The sequence below is a fragment of the Macrotis lagotis genome, chromosome 7 (assembly GCF_037893015.1).
Source record: "Macrotis lagotis isolate mMagLag1 chromosome 7, bilby.v1.9.chrom.fasta, whole genome shotgun sequence".
NCBI classification, from domain to species: Eukaryota; Metazoa; Chordata; class Mammalia; order Peramelemorphia; family Peramelidae; genus Macrotis; species Macrotis lagotis.
The window spans coordinates 169,291,440-169,312,707 of NC_133664.1; positions in this window are offsets into that span (position 1 = coordinate 169,291,440).

Sequence of the window (21,268 nt, forward strand, 5' to 3'; positions counted from 1 at the left end):
GCAATAACAAAAGAAAAAAAATTGAAGGAATTAGAATTGGAAGAAAGAAAAAACTCACTATTTGTAGATGACAAGATGGTATACATAGAGAATCCTAAAAAATCATCTACAAAACTACTAGAAACAATTAGTAACTGTAGCAAAGTCACAGGATATGAAATAAACCCTCATGAAGCCTCAGCATTTCTATATATTAATAGCAAGATACAGCAGCAAGAGCTAGAAAGAGAAATGCCATTTAAAATAACTTCAGACAATATAAAATACTTGGGAGTTTACCTGCCAAGGCAAACTCAGAAATTGTATGAAAACAACAACAAAGCAATTCTGTGACAAATAAATTCAGTTAAAAGTCTGGGCAAAGAACTACTCCTCATGGACAGGCCAAGCTAACATAATAAAAGTAACAATTGTACCTCAGTTAAACTATTTATATAATGCCCTACCAATCAAATTCCAAAATAAAAAGTTTTAATGAGTTGGAAAAAATTGCAAGTAAATTCAAGTGGAGAAATAAAAAGTCAAGAATGATTACTGATTTTTCGGGGCAACTAGGTGGCACAGTAGATAGAGTACTGGCCCTGGAGTCAGGAGTACCTGAGTTCAAATGTGAACTCAGACATTTAATAATTACCTAGTTATGTGGCCCCGGGGCAAGACACTTAATTCCATTACCTTGCAAAAAAAAAAAAAAAAAAAAAAGAATTGTTACTGATTTAATAAAAAAAGAACAAAGAAGGTGGCCTAGCCTTACCAGATCTAAAATTATATTATAAAACATCAGTCATTAAAACTAGGGTCAGGTAGATCAAGCACTGGCCCCGCTGTCAGGAGAACCTGAGTTCAAATCCAGTCTCAGATACTCAATAATTATCTAGCTGTGGGACCTTGGGCAAGTCATTTAACCCCATTGCCTTGCCAAAAAAAAAAAAAACAAACAAAAACACAACAATATTAAAAAATTTTCTGGTATTGGCTAAGAAATAGAGTGGTGGATCAGTGGAATAGATTAGGAGCAAGAGCAGGAAATGATTATACTAATATGATGTTTGATTAAACCCAAATACTCCAGTTTTGGAATAAAAACTATCTCTTCCATGAAAACTGTTGGGAAAATTGGAAGTGAATATGGCAGAAACTTGGCTTAGACCAAGACCTCACACCCTATACCAAGATAACACCAAAATGGATACAGTATTTAGACATTAAAAAAACATTATAAACAAACTAGGAGATCAAAGAATAGTTTACCTATCAGATCTATGGACAGGGAAGTAGTTTATGACCAAGTAAGAAATGGAGAACATCATTAAAAGCAAACAAGATAATTCTGATTACATTAAATTAAAAAACTTCTTTTGTACAGACAAAACCATTATAACCAAGAACAAAAGAAATACAGTAAATTTGGAAACAATTTTAACAACTAACATTTCTGACAACAGACTCATTTCTAAAATATATAGAAAACTGAGTCAAATTTATTTTTAAAAAAAAGTCATTTCCCCCAACTGACAGCTAGTCAAAGGATATGGGGAGGCTATTTACAGATGAGGAGATCAAAGCAATCCAAAGTCATATGAAAAATTGCTCTAAGTCATTACTTATTAGAGAAATACAAATTAAAACACCTCACACCTCTCAGTCTGGTCAACATGACCAGAAAGGACAATGATCAATGTTGGAAGGGATGTGGGATATCTGGGACACTAAGGCATTGTTGGTAGAGCTGTGAACTCATCCATCCTTTCTGGAGAGCAATTTGGAATTACACCTAAAGGGCAATAAAAATGTGCATACCCTTTGATCCAGCAATACCTCTATTGTGTCTATACCATGATGAAATCATGAAAAAGTCTTAAAACATCACTTGAACAAAAAATATTCATAGCAGTTCTATTTGTGGTAGCAAAGAATTGGAAATTGAGTGAATGTCCATTAATTGGGGAATGGCTAAACAAACTGTTGTATATGTATGTAGTGGAATATTATTATCTATGTGAATTCAGAGAAGCCTGGAGACTTGTATGAACTGATGCTGAACAAGGTGAAGAGAACCAGAAGAACAGAAGAACAGTATATACCATAAGAGCAGCATTTGGTTGATAACCAACCTTAATGAATTTATTCATTTCATAAGTGCAAAAATCAGGGACAATTCTGGGGTATCTGTGATGGAGAATACCATTTGCATACAGAGAAAGAATTGTAGAGTTTGAATAAGGACAAACGACTATTACCATTAATTAAAAAAAATTTTCTTATTATGTAACCTTGCCATTTCTTATATTTTATTTTATTTTTCTTAAGATATGATTTATCTCTCAACAGATTCAATTTAGATCAATGCATTGCATGGAAACAATATAAAGACTGACAGACCACCTTCGGGGCAGGGTGGGATGGAGGGAGGGAAGCAAGATTTTGGGAAAAATTGTAAAATTCAAAAATAAATAAATAAATTTATTTTAAACATTAAAAAAAAAGAAACTAAAATAAGAATGAGTGAATCAAGCAACAAATTATAGAGAGAATTAATGATTTTATCCTAGATATTGACAATAATGAGACAACAAACCAATGCTTATGGGATACAGCCAAGGCAGTTATTAAGAGATATATTGTATCTTTAAATGCTCACATGAATAAAACAGAGAAAATTGAAATCAGTGAACTAAGCATGCAACTAAAAAATTATAGAACAACAAATTGAAAACCCCAATTAAATACCAAATTAGAAATTTTAAAAATTAAAGGAGAAATGAATAAAATCAAATGCAAGAAAACTATTGAACTAATAAATAAAACCAAGAAATGGTTTTCTGGAAAAAACTAATAAATTGATTCTTTGGTTAATTTGCTTAGAAAAAGAAAGAAGAAAACCAAATTACTGGTATCATAAGTAAAAAAAGGTGAACTCACCACCAATGAGAAGGAAATTAAGGTAATAATTTGGAATTATTTTGCAAAACTGTATGCCAATAAATTTGAAAATCTAAGTGAAATTGACAAATCGTTACAAAAATATAAACTGCCCAGGTTAAATGAAGATGAAATTAAAGACCTAAATAACTCTATCTCAGAAAAAGAAATTCAACAAGTCATTGAACTCCTTAAGAAAACATCTCAAGATTAATTCCCAAGCAAATTCAAGCAAACATTTAAGGAACAATTGGTTGCAATTCTATATAAACTCTAAAAAAATAGGTGAAGATGGAATTCTGCCTAACTCTTTCTATGACACTAATATGGTGCTGATACCTAAACCAGGAAGAATCAAAACAGAGAAAGAAAACTATAGACCAATTTCCTAATGAATATCAATGCAAAAATCATAAATAAAATCTTAACAAAGCGATTACAGAAAGTTAGCACTAGGATAATACACTATGACAACGCAGGATTTAGGTTGGTTCAATATTAAGAAAACTGTTAGAATAATTGACTGCATCAATAACAAACCTAACAGAAATCATATGATTATCTCAATAGATGCTGAAAAAGCTTTGACAAAATAAATTACCTATTCCTATTAAAAACATAAGAGAACATAGGAATAAGTGGATTGTTCCTTAGAATGATAAAACAGTATCTATCTGAAATCATCAACAACCATTACGTGCAATGGGGATAAAGTAGAGGCTTTCCCAATAAGATCAGGGGTGAAATAAGGATACCTGTTAAAACCACTACTATCCAATATCATATTAAAATTGTTAGATACATCAATAAGAGAAGAAAAAGAAATTGAAGCAATTAGAATTGGCGACAGAGAAACAAAACTATCACTCTTTGCATATGACATAATAGTATATCTAGGAAACTCTTAAAAATCATCTAAAATACTACTAGAAACAATTAGCAACTATAGCAAAGTTGCAAGATAGAGAATAGACCCACATAAATCCTCAGCATTTCTATATATTATTAGCAAGGTACAGCAGGAAGAGCTAGAAGGAGAAATCCCATTTTAAGTAACTGCAGACAATATGAAAGACTTGGGAGTGTACCTGTCAAGGTAGAATCAGAAACTCTATGAAAACAAGTATAAAACACTTTTTACACATAGAAAATCAGATCTAAATAACTGAGCAAATATCAACTGCTCCTTGATGGGCTGAGCTAATATTATAAAAATGATAATTCTACCTAAATTAATCTAATTATTTAATTCTTTGCCAATCAAACTTCCAAAAGTTTTTAATGAGCTAGAAAAAAATGTAATTCAATTCATATGGAGAACAAAAAATTCAACAATATCCAGGGTTTTAATGAAAAAAGCACAAAGAAGGTGACTTAGCTTCTTTAGACCTAAAATTATATTATAAAACAGTGATCAAAACTGTCTGGTACTAGCTAAGAACTAGAGTGGTAGATGAGTGGAATAGATTAGGTGCAAAAGAAACACAGAAAATGATTATAGTGACCTGCTGCTTGCTAAACCCAAAGAGGGGTGGCTAGGTGGTACAGTGGATAGAGCAGTGGCCCTGGAGTCAGGAGGACCTGAGTTCAAATCCGGGCTCAGACACTTAATAATTACCTAGCCGTGTGGCCTTGGGCAAGCCACTTAAAACCATTGCCTTGCAAAAACCTAAAAAAAAAAAAAAAAAAAAAAACCCAAAGAGTCCAGCTTCTGGGATAAGAACTTTCTCTTCAATAAAAACTGTCAAGAAAATTGGAAGTTAGTCTGGAAGAAACTTGGATAAGACCAACATCTTACACCCTATACCAAGTTAAGATCAAAATGGAAACAGAATTTAGACATAAGGAAAATATTTTAAGCAAACCAGGGGATCAAGAAAGAATTTACCTGTCAGAGATATATGGAACGGGAAGCAGTTTATGACCAAGGAAGATATGGAGAACATCATTATAAACCACTGAGATAATTATGATTACATTAAATTAAAAGTTTTTGCACAAAAATCCCCAGTGTAACCAAGATCAAAAGAAATGTTGTAAATTGGGAAACATTTTTTAAAATTAGTATTTCTGAAAAAGGACTCATTTCTAAAATACATGGAGAACAGAGGAAAATTCATAAAAAGCAAGCCATTCCCCAATTGACAAATTGTCAAAGGATATGCAAAGACAATTTACAGACGAGAAAATCAAAGCTATCCATAGTCATATGAAACATTGCTCTAAATCATTACTGATTATAGAAATGCAAATTAAAGAATCTCTGAGGTACCACCTCATACCTCTCTAATTGGCCAATAAGACCAGAAAAGACAGTGATAAGTATAGGAAGGGATATGGGAAATCTGGGAATCTAATGCGTTGTTGGTGGAACTGTGAATCGATCCAACCTTTCTAGAGAACAATTTGGAATTACACTCAAAGGGTAATAAAAATGCGCATACCATTTGATCCAGCAATACCTCTACTGGGTCTACACCCTGAAGAGATTATTAAAAAAGATAAAAGCATCCCCTGTAAAAAAATTCATAGCAGCTTTGTCTATATGAGCAAAGAATTGGAAATCAAGTATATGTCCGTTGACTGGGTAATGGTTGAAGAAATTGTGGTATATATAATTTATGGAACACTATTGTTCTATTAGAAAACAGGATGAATGGGAATTCAGAGAAGCCTGGAAATACTTGCATGAACTGATACTGAGATGAGCAGAACCAGAAGAACAGTGTACACTGTAATAGCAACATGGGGTTGATGATCAAACTTAATGGACTTGTTCATTCCATCAGTGTAATAATCAGGAACAATTTTAGGATATCTTCAATAGAGAACATTATCTGTATACAAATAAAAAACCATGGAATTTAAACAATGATCAAAAACTATTATCGTCATTTTTTTTTAAATTGTCTTATGGAAAATATAATTATACTATCTCTAATACTTTAGTTTTTTCTCAAGGATATGATTTTTCTCTCATCACATTCAATTTTGATCAATATAAAACATGAAAACTATGTAAGGATTAACAGACTGACTTCTGTGGGGGGGTTGTTGGGGAGGGAAGGGAGGGTGGAGAAAAATTGTAAATTTCAAAATATTACAAAAAAGTGATAGGTAGAAACTACTTTTAAATTCTTTGCCACCACAAACAGGGCTGCTATGAATATTTATGTACAAGTGATGTTTTTACCCATTTTCATAATCTCTTCAGGGTACAGACCCAGTAGTGGTATTGCTGGATCCAAGGGTATGCACATTTTTGTTAGCCTTTGGGCATAATTCCAAATTACTCTCCAGAAAGACTGGGTGAGTTCACAGCGCCACCAACAATGTATTAGTATATTAGATATCCCACATCCCTTCCAACATTGATCATTGGCTTTTCTGCTCATAATGGTTAGTCTGAGAGGTGTGAGATACTATCTCAGAGATGCTTTAATTTGCATTTCTCTAATAAGTAATTATTTAGAGCAATGTTTCATATGACTATTGGATCACTTTGGTTTTCGCATCTATAAATTGCCGTTGCATATCCTTTGACCATTTGTTAACTGGGGAATGAATTTTTTTCTGAAAATTTGACTCAGTTCTCTGTATATTTTATAAATGAGTCCTTTATCAATTTATTACATTTATTTTGATCTTGGTTACAGTGGTTTTATCTGTGCAAAAGCTTTTTAATTTAATGTAATCAAAATTATCTAGTTTGTTTTTGATGGTGTTCTCCATCTGTTCCTTGGTCATAAACTGCTTAAATTTCCATAGGTCTGACAGGTAAACTACTCCTTGATCTTCAAGTTTACTTATAATATTGTTTTTTTATGTCTAAATCCTGTATCCATTTGGATCTTATCATGATATAAGGTGTGAGGTGTTGGTCTAACCTAAGTTTCTTCCATACTAACTTCCAGTTTTCCCAATAGTTTTTATCAAAAAGAGAGGTTTTATCCCAATAGCTGGACTCTTTGGGTTTATAAAGCAGCAGATTAATACAATAATTTCCTGCTATTGCACCTAATCTATTCCACTGATCCACCACTCTATTTCTTAGCCAATACCAGACTGTTTTGATGACTGATGCTTTATAATATCATTTTAGATCTGGTAAGGCTAAGCCACCTTCTTTTGCACTTTTTTCCATTGAATCCTTGGAAATTCTTGACTTTTTATTTCTCCCTGTGAATTTACTTACAACTTTTTCTACCTCATTAAAGTAATTTTTTGGAATTTTAATTGGTAGGGAATTAAACAGGTAATTTAGTTTTGGTAGAATTGTCATTTTTATTATATTAGCTCGGCCTATCCATGAGCAGTTTGATGTTTGCCCAGTTATTTAAATCTGATATTATTTGTGTGAGTAGTGTTTTGCAATTGTTTTCAAAAAGCTTTTGGCGGTAGCTAGCTAGCTAGTGCTGTGGATAGAGCACAGGCTCTGGAGTCAGAAGTACCTGAGTTCAAATCTGACCTCAGATATTTAATAATTACCTAGTTGTGTGGCCTTGGGTAAACCACTTAACCCCAAAGCCTTGCAATAACGAAAAAACTAAAAAACTAAAAAAAAAAAGTTTTTGAGTCAGCCTTGTCAGATAGACTCCCAGGTATTCTCTGAGGTCATTTTCAATGGGATTTCTCTTTTGAGTAGAGCTAACATTTTTAATACTAGTAATATACTATTATATATAATAATAGATATTATATATATATTAATATATTATATATATAGTATTGATGATAATGGGCATATATATATATATGGCTTCTAAGATAGATACTGTTTATTATTTTAAGGAAAACTCCATTTATTCCCATACTCTCTATTTTTTTTAAAAGGAATAATGTCCTATTTTGTCAAGGACTTTTTCAACATCTATTGAGATAACTATATAATTTCTGTTGGTTTTGCAATTAATATGTATAATTCTGCTGATTATTTTCCTAGTATTGAATCATTCTTAACCAATTGGTATAAATGCTACCTGATCATGGAATATTATTCTAGTAATAGCTTGGTGCAATCCCTTTGCCAAAATTTTACTTATGAGTTTTGCATCAATGCTCATTAGGAAGATTGGTCTATAATTTTCATTCTTTATTTTGGCACTTCCTGATTTAGTTAATAGCTCCATATTGGTGTCAAAAATGGAGTTTGGCAGAACTTCTCCTATTTTTAAATAGTTTTTGTAGAATTTTGTAGAATTAAATGTTGGTAGAATTCATTTTTAGGGTGCAGCTAGGTGACATAATAGATAGAACACCAACCCTGGAGTCAGGAAGACCTGAGTTCAAATCCAACTCCAGACACTTAATACTTACTTAGCTGTAAGATCTTGAGAAAGTCACTTAACCCCACTGTCTTGCAAAAGTTAAAAAAAAGAAAGAAATGAAAAGAAAAAAAGAATCTTGGATCTAGAGAATTTTTCTTTGCAACTTTGTTGATAATTTCTTCAATTTCATTTTCTGAAATGGGATTATTTAAGTGATGTATTTCTTCTTCTGATAATTTGGGCTGTTTATGGTTTTGCAAGTATTCATCCATTTCCCACAGGCTGTCAGATCTGCTGGTATATAATTGGGCAAAATAACTGAATTATTATATTAATTTCCTCCTTGTTGGTATTGAGTTAACCTTTTTCATTTTTGATACTGGTAATTCGGTATTCTTTCTTCTTTTTTTAAATCAGAGTAAACAAAGGAATATCTATTTTTGTTTTTTTCAGTGAAACTAACGTATTTATTAGATCAATGATTTTCTTCCAATTTTATTAATCTCTCCTTTCATTTTCAAAATTTCTATTTTGGTATTTAATTGGGGATCTTTGCTCATTTTCTAGCTTTTTTAGTTGTCTGCTCAATTTATTGATCTCCTCTTTCACAATTTTATTCATGTAAGTATTTAGAGATATACGATTTTCCCTAAAAAACTGCTTTGGTTGCATCCTATAAATTTTGGCATTTTATTGGATAAAATGGTTGATTATTTATTTGATTTGTTCTTTGATCTACTCATTCTTCAAAATTAGGCTATTGGAAATTAGTTTTTAAGTAATTTTTTGTTTATCTTTCCAAGGACCTTAATCACACATAATTTTACTGCATGGTGATTTAAAAAATATATATTTATTATATCTGTCTTTCTGCATTTGATTGTAAAGCTTTTTATGCCTTAGTTCATCAAAAATTACAGTATAGGTGCCATAAACTGTGGAGAAAAATGTGAATTCTTTACTATCTTTATTGAGTTTTCACCAGAGGTCTATGATATCTAAGGTGTCTAAGATTTTATTAATTTTCTCAACTTTCTTCTTATTTATTTTGTGATTAGATATATCTAACTCTTAGATAGGGAGGTTGAGGTCCCTCACTATTATAGTTTTACTCTCTATTTCTCTCTACAATCTGTTCAGCCTCTCCTCTAAGAATTTGGATGCTCTACTACTTAATGCATATGTGTTTAATAATGGTATAACTCCATTGTCTATTGTGCCTTTTAAGAAAATATAATTTTCTTCCTTATATCTTTCAATGTGATCTATTTTTGTTTTTGTTTTTTCTGAGATCAGGACTGCTATCCCTGATTTTTTTTATTTCAGCTGAAGCATAATATATTTTGCTCCAAAGTCTTACCCTTACCCTATAAGTATCTTTCTTCTTCAAATGTGTTTCTTATAAACAACATATTGTCAGATTCTGATTTTTAATCCATTCTACTATCCACCTATATTATGGGAGAGTTCATCGCATTCACATTTACAGTTAAGATTACTAATTCCTTATTTCCTTCCATTCTATCTTTCCTCATTTATAATTTTCTTTTCCTTTTCTTAACTGTTCTCACCAAAGTTTTTTTCCCTTTATCCTTTAACTTTTCTTTTAAATTTAAACTTTGATTTCACTGTTACTTTTACCTGTATCTTCCCTTTTATGAATTCATTCTTTCTCTTTCTTCCCCTTCTCCCCCACTCCTCCACTCCCCTCTTGGGTAGGATAGATTTTCAAATCCAATTGGGAACGTTATTCCCTCTCTGGTTCAAATCTATCAATAGTAGGATATACTCAGGGTTTACATTCTCCCTTCTTTCCCTCTACTATAGTAAGTCTTTGTGGCCCTTCCCCTGGTATTATATATCCTCTAATGTCTAATCTTCTCCTTGTATGGTTCTTTTTATGTCTTAACTGTTTTAACCCTGTCTAGTACCTACAACTCCTTTGTCAAAATATACTCCAATTATCTGTCCTGTTAGAAATACCCTTTTCAAAAGCTGATTAATTCCGTGATTGATTGTTAAGCAGCATTGCCTCATAATCACTAAGTACCCTTCCCTCTTTTGTTTCATAAAAAATATGCTTCTCAAGAGTCATAAATCATATTAAATTACAATTGTTTTATACTGCTCTTCTCTTTTCAAGAACCCTTCATGGACACAATCCTCCTGAGCCAAAGCATCATGCAAAGTCAAATAATTTCAAGGATCACTTATACCTTCTCGCCTCCCCTCCCCCAAGAATGCTCCCACTCTCTGTCCCTATTGTACTGCAAACTTTTTTAATTAAACTATTTAGTAAAGTAACATCACTTGGTGATTTAATTATGTACAGAGTTTCAAATTACTCTATGTACCAGGGGCACCCTAGAGGTCCATCTGAAGAACTTTAAAATTAATTGTAGTGCATGGGAGACACCAATACTCCCCAGCATGATGTACAATCATCAGAGGAGGTTCTGTACTCTATGAGAAATGCAAAATTGAAGCAATTGCAGGGAATCATGAGATCCATAATTTTGGAGTACATGATGCAGTTATTCACATGGACTATTTGTGCCTGATCTATTATAGAGCATTCCAAGCTCATATTGTTCTGATCAGCCATGGTTGGATACACTGTAATTTGACTCATAATGATGTCATTTTAGTCTGCTTTGAAAACAAAGGACAATCCCTTCAGCTATATTCAAACCCCCAACTATAGGAAGAGAAATATAATTCTTAAGAATTCCTTGTAGGAATGTATATGGTTTGATGTTTTTCACTAGTATTTGTTCTTTTCCCCCTTTCCATTTACCATTTTATGCATCTCTTGAGTCTTGTATTTGAATATAAAATTTTCTGTTCAGTTCTGGTCTTTTTAATCCAAAAAAATTGGAAGTCCTCTATTTCATTGAAAATTCACTCAGACACTTAATAATTACCCTCAGACACTTAATAATTACCTAGCCGTGTAGCCTTGGGCAAGCCACTTAACCCCATTTGCCTTGCAAACAAAAAAGAAAATGAAAAAAAGAAAAAAAAAGAAAATTCACCTTTTCCTCTGATAGATTATGCTGAATTTTTCAAGGTAGTTAATTCTTGGTTGTAATTCACGGTCCTTTGCCCTTTAAAGTATCATATAGCTGATAAGTCTTGTGTATTTCTGATTTATTTTCTTTGTATTTAAATTGCTTCTTTTCTGTTGCTTGCTGTATTTTCTCCTTTGGTTGAGAATTCAGGAATTTGACTATGATAGTCCTTGGAGCTGCCATCTCTTTCTGGAGGTTTTCTTTGTATTCTTTCAAGGACTAAATTATCTTCTTGAATTACTATATTAGGACAGTTTTCCATGATAATTTCCTGAAAGACACTTTTCAGATTTTTTCTTTGATCTAGGCTTTTGGGTATACCTCTTCTGGATTTGTCTTTGAAGTTGTTTGTTTTTCCTAAAAAGGTACTTTACCTTTTCTTCTTTTTTTTAGGCTTCTGATTTTGTTTTTTGGAATCTTGGTGTCTCTTTGAGTCATTAGTTTCTATTTATCCAATTCTAATTTTTTATGGTTTTATTTTCTTCAATTTTCTTCTGTTTCCTTTTCCAGTTAGTTACTTTTAAATGACTTATTTTATTTTCCTTTCTCACTTTGAAAATTCTGTTATTGATGAATTACATACTTTTTCCAGTTGGTCATTTTTGCTGTTAAAGGAATTAATTTCTTTAGGCAATTTTTCATAATTTTCCTGTATGACTCTCATTTTCTTTTTCTAATTTGCTTCTTTTTCTCTTTTTTGATTTTTAAAATTACTTTACACTCTTACATAAAATTTCAAATTTGAATCCAATACATAAACTTATTTGATACTTCCCATCTAGATAATTTGTCACTTTTTTCTTCTTCTCAGATGGCATTTTTTATATATCTGAATAAGAAGCTTTCTATGGTTATCACTTTTTTTTGCTTTTTTGTACATTTTGATGGTTTGCTTTGTTCCTGGGATATAGGAAGAATAGTCCTAAGTTTTTTGTGTTGAAAGCTGGAATCTGAACCCTGGTTTATTGCTTTCCAAAATGTTGACTATGCAGAGGTTTGTTTCCTCTTTTATGTCCAGGCTTTATCTATGCAGTAGTTTGTTCCATATCCGGTCCTGTATGTTGTCCCAGTGTTCTCAGGGCTCAGACTTTCTCTGGTAATCGAATCTGTCCCTTTGACCTGCTATCTAGCTCAGCTGGGACCTGGGCTTCTGTCTAATTGCCATAATCTAAGCTGTACTATGACTAGAAGCCTCCTTCTGGCTTTCCTATTCTCCTACCTATTCTGGGCTTTGCCACCACTTTAACTCCGAAGAGACAGACCTTTCTAAAGAACCTCCATGATGACTATACTTTTTTGGTGGAATCTGTAGCTTAATGTCTATGTATAGGTTTCATTTAATATTTTGCAAGGAAAAGTTTCAGGAGCATGCTAGCTTTACTTTGCCATTTTGACTCTATCACAAAAGTATCTACACTATCAATAGTTGCAAAGTAGTACAGAGAGGACAATATATATGAGAAATCTCAGAGATTATTTAAAATATATTTATAATATATTGTCGCTTTTAATTTTATTGAAGAATTAAATGAGTTAAGAGTTCTAAATTTCATTTACTGAAAAATTACTTTTACCATTAGGATTCTAAGACAAGATATGGGTACTGCGTTTCAAATACAAGCTACAGCAATCCAGGAAGATAAAGACATCAAAATTATGGCACAATTTTGGGGGGGAATGTAATTTATTTTAAGGTGATAACAAGATGATAATTTTATTATTTATCATACTAAAGTGTGATAATTTAGCAGGGAATCTAGAATTTGAAGTTAGAAATCTGAGCAGAAAAATATAGAACAAATATAGGAGAGGAAGAGAGAGAGAGTGAGAGACAGAGAGAGAGGCAGAAAGACAGAGACAGAGAGTAACAGAAACAGAGAGAGAGAGAGAGAGAGAGAGAGATAAGCAGAAAAAAGATAGAGACAGGAAAAGAAAAAAGAATGAGAGTGAAAGAAAAAGAGAAAGAGACAGAGACAGAGAGGGAGCCAGACAGAGTTAGAGACAGAGAAAGTGAAAGAGACAGTGAAGACAGTGACAGAGACAGAAATAAAAAGAAACAGAGACAGAGACTAAGATGGAGATAGAAAAAGAATAGATTTCAGGCCTATATCATTTAAATTTTGAGAGAAATAATTGGATACTAAAATTGTTGATTGTTGAGAATTTCTAATTGAGCAGCGGGGGATGATTTGTAGATAGAAAATTCGAGAAGTAACTCAGCACATCTGCTAGGTTGGTGAAAATGATATGCCTAATGAGATATTAATCCATTATAGTGGGAAACAACTCAGCTTAGCTGTATAAGCATCTATTTAACACAGAACTTATATCCATTAAGGAACATTTAGAAACAATTTCTGAGACAGAAAGGGAGACACTGAAATGTTGAATTTCAGATTTTTGTTTAAGTTTGAACTCATAAGTTTTCCTGACTCATGTAAACATTTTTACACATGCCTCCTTGTTAGATTTCATACCACCATTCCTGACATATAGATTGCCATAGCGGAAAATTGTAATCTAAGTCTTTGAATAGATTATGGTGAATTGATTATTTATATTTCATTTAATATATGAATACTTATGATGTTATTATTCCTTTTATTATTGTGCCTTATTAAATGTTATACAAATATGACTAGTTATATTAATAGAATGCATCAGTAGGGGCTCAAGTGAAATAGTGAAAAAGGGGAGTATATTTCCTTTTAAAATAGTTATAACAGTGGTGGCAGAGTCCAGAAGGTAGAAAAAAGCAACCTGACTTTTCCCCTAATTCTCTCTAAACACTTTCGAATTACGAAAAAAACCCATAAAAATGATGGAATGAAACAATTTTCTAGCCCAGGACTTAGAAGTTCAGTAAAAAGGGTCTTTTGTACCAAGGAGAGAGAAAAGCACAGTCCAGCACAAACAACACCAGCACATCAGGTGCCTGCCCCAGCAAATCAGGAAGAGACATTAGAAATCACTAAATTGTCCAGAGTCACAGCTATTTCTGGAGCTCTCAGTCCACAGATTGTAAAGGAGCTGAACAATTGGACAGCAGTGATTACAGGTTCTCTTTGCTAGCATTGAGATGAAACTCTATTGCTTTCCCAGACTCAGTTCTGAGTAATCAATTTTTAGCAATACTGGGGTTTGGATGAGTACTAGGAAGCAGACTTTGTGACCACAGACTTTGTGGACCTTTGTCACAATTCCATGGCAGAAAAGTGTATCGGTGATTATTCAAAGACAAGGCAACAGGTCAGGAGAGTAAAAAATACACCTCTCCTTTGGTCATATCACTTTGAAATGACTAAAAACTTGCAGGTCACTAGAAGTATCTGAACATCTGAAGTTTGACATAGTGTACCTTCCACCTGAAAGTAGAACCCTACTATAACATAGAGTTAAAGATCTTGTAATAGTCTAGGAAAATAAGAAAATAGAAAAAAAATTAACCATAGAAAGTTACTATATTGACAACTAAGATCGAAACGCACATAGAAAAAAAAATGATGAAGTCAAAGCTCCAACATTCAAAGCCTTCAAGACAGACTATGGAAGAACATAGATTACTTGGGAATAGAGTAAGAGAAGTACAGAAAAAATTAAGAAGACAAACAAGAACAATGCAAGAAAAACATGAAATTAAGGAGTTGATAACTTGGCATAAAATACAGAAAAAAAAATAACCTCTTATAAAACAAAACAGGCCAAATGATAACAGAGGTACCAAAAAGCAATGAGAAGAATACCTGAAAATTGATGGGAAAAGAGGCAAAAAGAAATCACTGAAGAAAAAAAAATCCTAAAAACTGAATCAGTTAAAAGGAGAAGAAAGTACAAAAGCTCACTAAAGAAAATAATTCTTTAAAAATTACAAGTGATTTAACAACAAAATAAACAGGAAGGAAGTTAATAAGGTGATTGAAATCATAGAAAATTTGTTTATCATGGAAATTTAATGGGGATAGAAAAGCACATATTTTTTCTCAGAAATACATGGTATCTATACCAAATCTGACCACATATTAGGGCATGAAAACCTTAAAATTAATTGCAGAAAAGCAGAAATAATAAAGACACATTTCTCAGTCCATGATGCAATAAAAATTACATTTCATAAAGAATCATTGAAACCAAAAACTAACTATAAATTGAATAACTATCTAATATAATGAGTGGATCAAACAGCAAATAATAGAAATAGTCAATAATTATATCCAAGAAAATGATAATAATGAGGCAACTTACCAACTCATGGGATGCAGCCAAGGCAATTTTGAGGGGAAACTTTATATCTCTAAATGACTAAATGAATAAAATAGAAAAAGAAGAGATCAATGAATTGGTTATGCAACTAAAACAGCTAAAACAGAACAAATTAAACATCCCTAATTAAATAACAAATTATAAATTCTGAAAATCAAGGGAGATATTAATAAAATTGAAAGTAAAAAACCCATTGATCTCATAAATAAAACTGTATTGGTTTCATGAGAAAGTCAACAAAATAGACAAACCTTTGGTTAATCTGATTTTTTAAAAAAAGAAATAAGAAAACCAAATTACCAGTATCAAAAATGAAAAGGGTGAATTAACTATAAAGGAAATTGAAAAGCTAATTTGCAGCTATTTTGCCTATATCTATGACAATAAATTGAATAACATGAGTGAAATGATGAATAGTTACCAAAATGCAAACTACCCAGATTAGCAGAAGAGAAAATAATTTACTGACCATTTCAGAAAAAGAAATTGAAGAAACCATCATTAAATTCCCTAAGAAAATGGCTCCAGGTACAGATGAATTTACAAGTGAATTCTAGCAAACATTTAAGGAACGATTAATTCCTGTCCCAAATATAAACTATTTTCAAAAATAGTAGAGAAAGGAGTTTGGTGGAACTCCTTTTTTAACATCAACATGGTGCAGATATTTAAACCAGGAAGAACCAAAACAAAGAAAATTATAGACCAATCTCCCTAATGAATATTGATGCAAAAATATTAAATAAAATTTTAGCAATGAAAGTACAGCAAGTTATAACTAGGGTAATACACCATGATCAGGTAAGATTTAAAATATAAGGAGGGATGGTTCAACATTAGAAAAAACACTCAACATAATTAAATATATCAGTAGTAGGGGCAGGTAAGTGATGCAGTGGATAGAGAACCAATGCTGGAGTCAGGAAGACCTGATTTCAAATCTGGCCTCAAGACACATAATAATTACCTATCTGGGTGATCCTGTACAAGTCACTTAACCCCATTGCCTTGCCAAAACAAACAAACAAACAAAATCATATCAGTAGCAAAACCAACAGAAATCATATGATTATGTCAAAAGATGCTGGAAAAGCCTTTGATAAAATACAACATCCATTCCTATTAAAATTACTAAAAAGTTTAGGAATAAATATTTTTCCTTAAAATAATAAATAATATCTATCTAAAACATCACCAGATATTACATGTTATGGGAAAAAAAACTCAGAGCATTTCCAATAAAATCAGGGGTAAAACAATTACTCTTCAATATAGTATAGTATGTAAAATATATATATATATATATATATATATATTATATATATATACTCTTCAATATAGTATTAGAAATGCTAGCAGTAGCAATTAGAAAACAAAAAGAAATTGAAGGAATCAGATTTGGCAGTAAGGAAGCAAAACTTTCACTCTTTGCAGATAATATAATGGTTTACATTAGAGAACCCAAGGAAATCATCTAAAACCTCCTTGAAACAATGAACACATTCAGTAAAGTAGCAGGATATAAAATAAACCCACATATATCATCAGCAATTCTATATATATGAAAAACAAAGCTCAAAAGCAAGAGAGAGATAGAAAGAGGAAATTCCATTTAAAATAACTATAGACAACATTAAATTCTTGGGAATCTATCTCCCAAGACAAGCCTAGAAATTGTATGAACACAATTATAAAGAATTTTTCACCCAAATAATGTCAAATCTAAATAATTGGAAAAATGTCAAATGATCATTGGTCAAGTTAATATGATAAAAATGACAATTCTACCCAAATTAAATTACTTAATCAGTGCCATACCAATCAAACTACCAAATAACTACATTACTGAGATAGAAAAAATTGTAACAAAATTTATCTGGAGCCACAAGTGGGCAAGAATAGCAAAGGAACTGATGAAAAAAATTGTAAAGATAGATGGCCTAGCTCTACCAGATCTAAAACTATACTATAAAGTGGCAGTCATCAAATGTGTCTGGTACTGGTTAAAAAATAAAGTAATGCATCAGTGGATTAGAATAGGTTCAAAAGAAGTTCCAGTAAATGGCTACAGCAATCTTCAATTTGACAAACCAAAAGATCTCAGCTTCTGGGATAAGAAAGTACTTTTTGTCAAAAATTGTTTGGAGAACTGGAAAATAATATGGCAAAAACTGGGCATAGATCCACATCTCACACTCTATACCAAAATAAGATCAAAATGGGTACAAGATTTAGACCTAAAAAGTGGCACCATAGATAAATTAATAATCCAAGAAACACTCATCTATCAGATCTATGAACAGGGGATACATTTATGACCAAGCAAGAATTAGAGCACATTATAAACAACAAAATGAATGATTTTGACTATATCAAAATGTTTTGCATTAATAAAATCAATGCTGCCAAAAATTAGAAGGAAAGCAGGCTGGGACACAATCGTAACAAATAGGAGTTCTGATAAAGGTATCATTTCTAAAATATATGGTCACATATTTATATGGTCACAAGTCATTCCCCAATTGACAAATGGTCAAAGGATGTGAACAAACAGTTTTCAAATGAAGACATTAAAGCTATATATATTCGTATGAAAATTGCTCCAAATCATTATTGATTAAAGAAATGCAAATTAAAACATCAAGGAAGAATAATTTCACACCTATCAGATTGACTAAGATGAGAAAAAGGGAAAATGGTAAATGTTGGAGAGGTTGTGGGAAGATTGGAACATTGGTGTGTTGCTGGTGGAGTTTTCAATGGATCCAACTTTTCTGGAGAGCAATATGGAACTATGCTCAAAGAGCAATAAAATTGTTCATACACTTTGACTCAGTAATTCCAAATCTAGGTCTATATCCAGAAGAAATTATATGAAAAGGGAAAAGTCCTACATGTTCCAAAATATTCATAGAAGTCCTTTTTGTAGTGGCAAAGAATTGGAAATTGAAGGGATGCCAATCAATTGGGGAATAGCTAAACAAGTTATGGTACATGAATTCCATGGAATACTATTATTCCATACTCAAAATGGTCGATCTCTAGAGAAGCATGTAATGACTTACTGGATCTGATTATGAGCAAAGGGAGTAAAACCAAGAGAAAAATGTACACATTAGCAACAACATTGTGAGATGAACAACCTTGATGGAAGCAGCACCTCTCAGCAATTCAGAGATGCTATTAGACTGGCTAAGGATTATTTTATCCCCATTCAGAGGAAGAAAAACAAAACAAAACAAACAGAAAAAATAAAAACAACACTTCAGATTCTGATGAACACTTTATAAAAATAATCTCTTAATTATTTCTTTCCCTTAATCCTAATTCCTCATACTGAAAATAACTAATCTGTAAACATGTTTATCAAAATATGTATGTACAGTGCTAACCTGAGTGTTTGCCACTTGAGGGGAGGTGGGAAGGAAAAAAGGGTGGAAGGAAATTTTTTAACTTAAAAAAATAAAAAAATAAAAAAAAAATATATATATATATATATACTTATGGATAAAAATAAATTAAAAAATAGCAAGTGGTAATGACTTAATGAGATATTAAGTAATAATCAAACAAATCAAAATAATGAAAAATAGAAGACAGTATGAAATGGCTCATTGGAAAAGCAACTGACTTGGAAAACAGATAAAGGAGACATAATTTTAAAATTGTTGGACCTGGAACCATGATCACAAAAATACCCTAGACATCATATTTCAAAAATTATCAAGAAAAACTGCCCTGGTAATCTTGAACCAGAGGACAAAATAGACATTGAAAAAAAAATCCACTGAATACCTCCTGAGATTCCAGATTAAAAACTCCAGATTATTATAGGCAAATTCCAGTGCTCCCAAGTCTAGGAAAAAATATTGCCTGTGACCAGAAAGAAATAGCTCAGATATTATGGAGACACAGCCAAGATAAGACAAGATTTGACAGCTTCTACAAAATCCTGTCCAAAGGATAGAGGAGAGACCTCAACAGTCTACCTCCACCCCTTTACCTTCTGTGGGATTTTGTGCTTTGTCCATATTCATTATCTATTCACAATCTGGACCCCCATACAGCAATAGCAGAGCAGGGACCCTCCTCTCAGCCAGGAGAGTGGTCAGAGTGTCTCATAAGACTTTGAAGAAACTGAGGTCCTTGTGGAGGTGTCCCAATAACAACTCAAAAGTTTAGGAAGCACCCCCAAACCAGAGCATAGGCTGGGGAAATGAGTAAACAAAAAAAAGGATCATGACTATAGATAATTATTTTGTTCCCATGGAGGATCAAAACACACATGCAGAAGATGACAAAGTCCAAGCTTCTGTAACTAAAGCCTCCTCGAAAAATAGGAGCTGGGCTCAGGCTACGGCAGAACTCAAAAAAGAATTTGAAAATCAAGTAAGGGAGGTAGAAGAAAAAATTAGAAGAGAAATGAGAGAGATGCAGGAAAAACATGAAAACCAAGTCAGCAGTTAAGTCAAGAAAATCCAAGAAAATGTTGAAGAAAGCATCATGCTAAAACCAGTTTAGGTCAAATGGAAAAAGTAGTCCAAAAAATTAATGAGGAGGGGCAGCTAGGTGGCACAGGGAATAGAGCAATGGCCTTGGATTCAGGAGTACCTGGGTTCAAATCCGACCTCAGAAACTTGATAATTACCTAGCTGTGTGGCCTTGGGCAAGCCACTTAACTCCATTGCCTTGAAAAAGATAAAAAAAAAAAAGAAAAGTTAATGAGGAGAACAATACCTTAAAAAGCAGAATTGGCCAGATGGAAAAGGAAATAAGAAAGCTCTCTGAAGAAAACAACTCCTTCAAATGTAGAATGGAGCTAAAGGAAACTGATGACTTTGTGAAGAATCAAGAGGCAATAAAACAATATCAAAAGAATGAAAAACTAGAAGAAAGTCTCATTGGAAAAACAACTGACCTAGAGAATAGATCCTGAAGAGACAATTTAAACCTTGGGCCACCGAAAGTCATGATCAGGAAAAAGATCCTTGACTTCATTTTAACAGAATTTGTACAGGAAAATTATCCTGATATACTAGAAGCAGAGGGTAAAATAGAAGTCAAGAGAATTCACCAATGCCTTCCTAAAAGAGATCCAAAACAATAACCCAGGAATATTATAGCCAAATTCCAGAACTCTCAAGTCAAAGAGAAAATATTATGAGCAGCCAGAATAAAGAAATTTGAATATCATGGCACTGAAAACAGGACTTAGCAGCATTCACATTAAGGGATTGGAGGTCTTAGATTATGATATTCCAGAAGGCAGAAAAGTGCTTATAATACAACTGAGAATCAACTACCAAACAAAACAACATTCTCTTCCAGAGGAAAAGATGACATTCAATGAAATAGGGGAATTTCAAATGTTACTCTTGAAATGACCAGAGCTAAACAGAAAGTATGATATTCATTGTGGTGAAACACTGAGAGGGTGGACAAGAAGGGTAAATTATGAGAGATTTAATGATGTTGAACTTCATGTATTCTTGCAAGGGAAGAAGATACTGTTACTACTAATATAAACATTCTCATTTAATAGAGTAGTTAGAAGGAGCATATACAGACGAAGTATAGGAGAGAGCTGAATTTGAAGGTATAATATGAAAAGTCCTTTTTAACACTTACTTTACTAATTCTTCCTGAAGTCGCTCTCCCTCCTAAAAGGGGGATGGAGGGGGAAACACTCTGGTAGCACAGAATCACGGAGAACAGGAAAGAGAAGGGAACATAAACAAGGAATGGGGG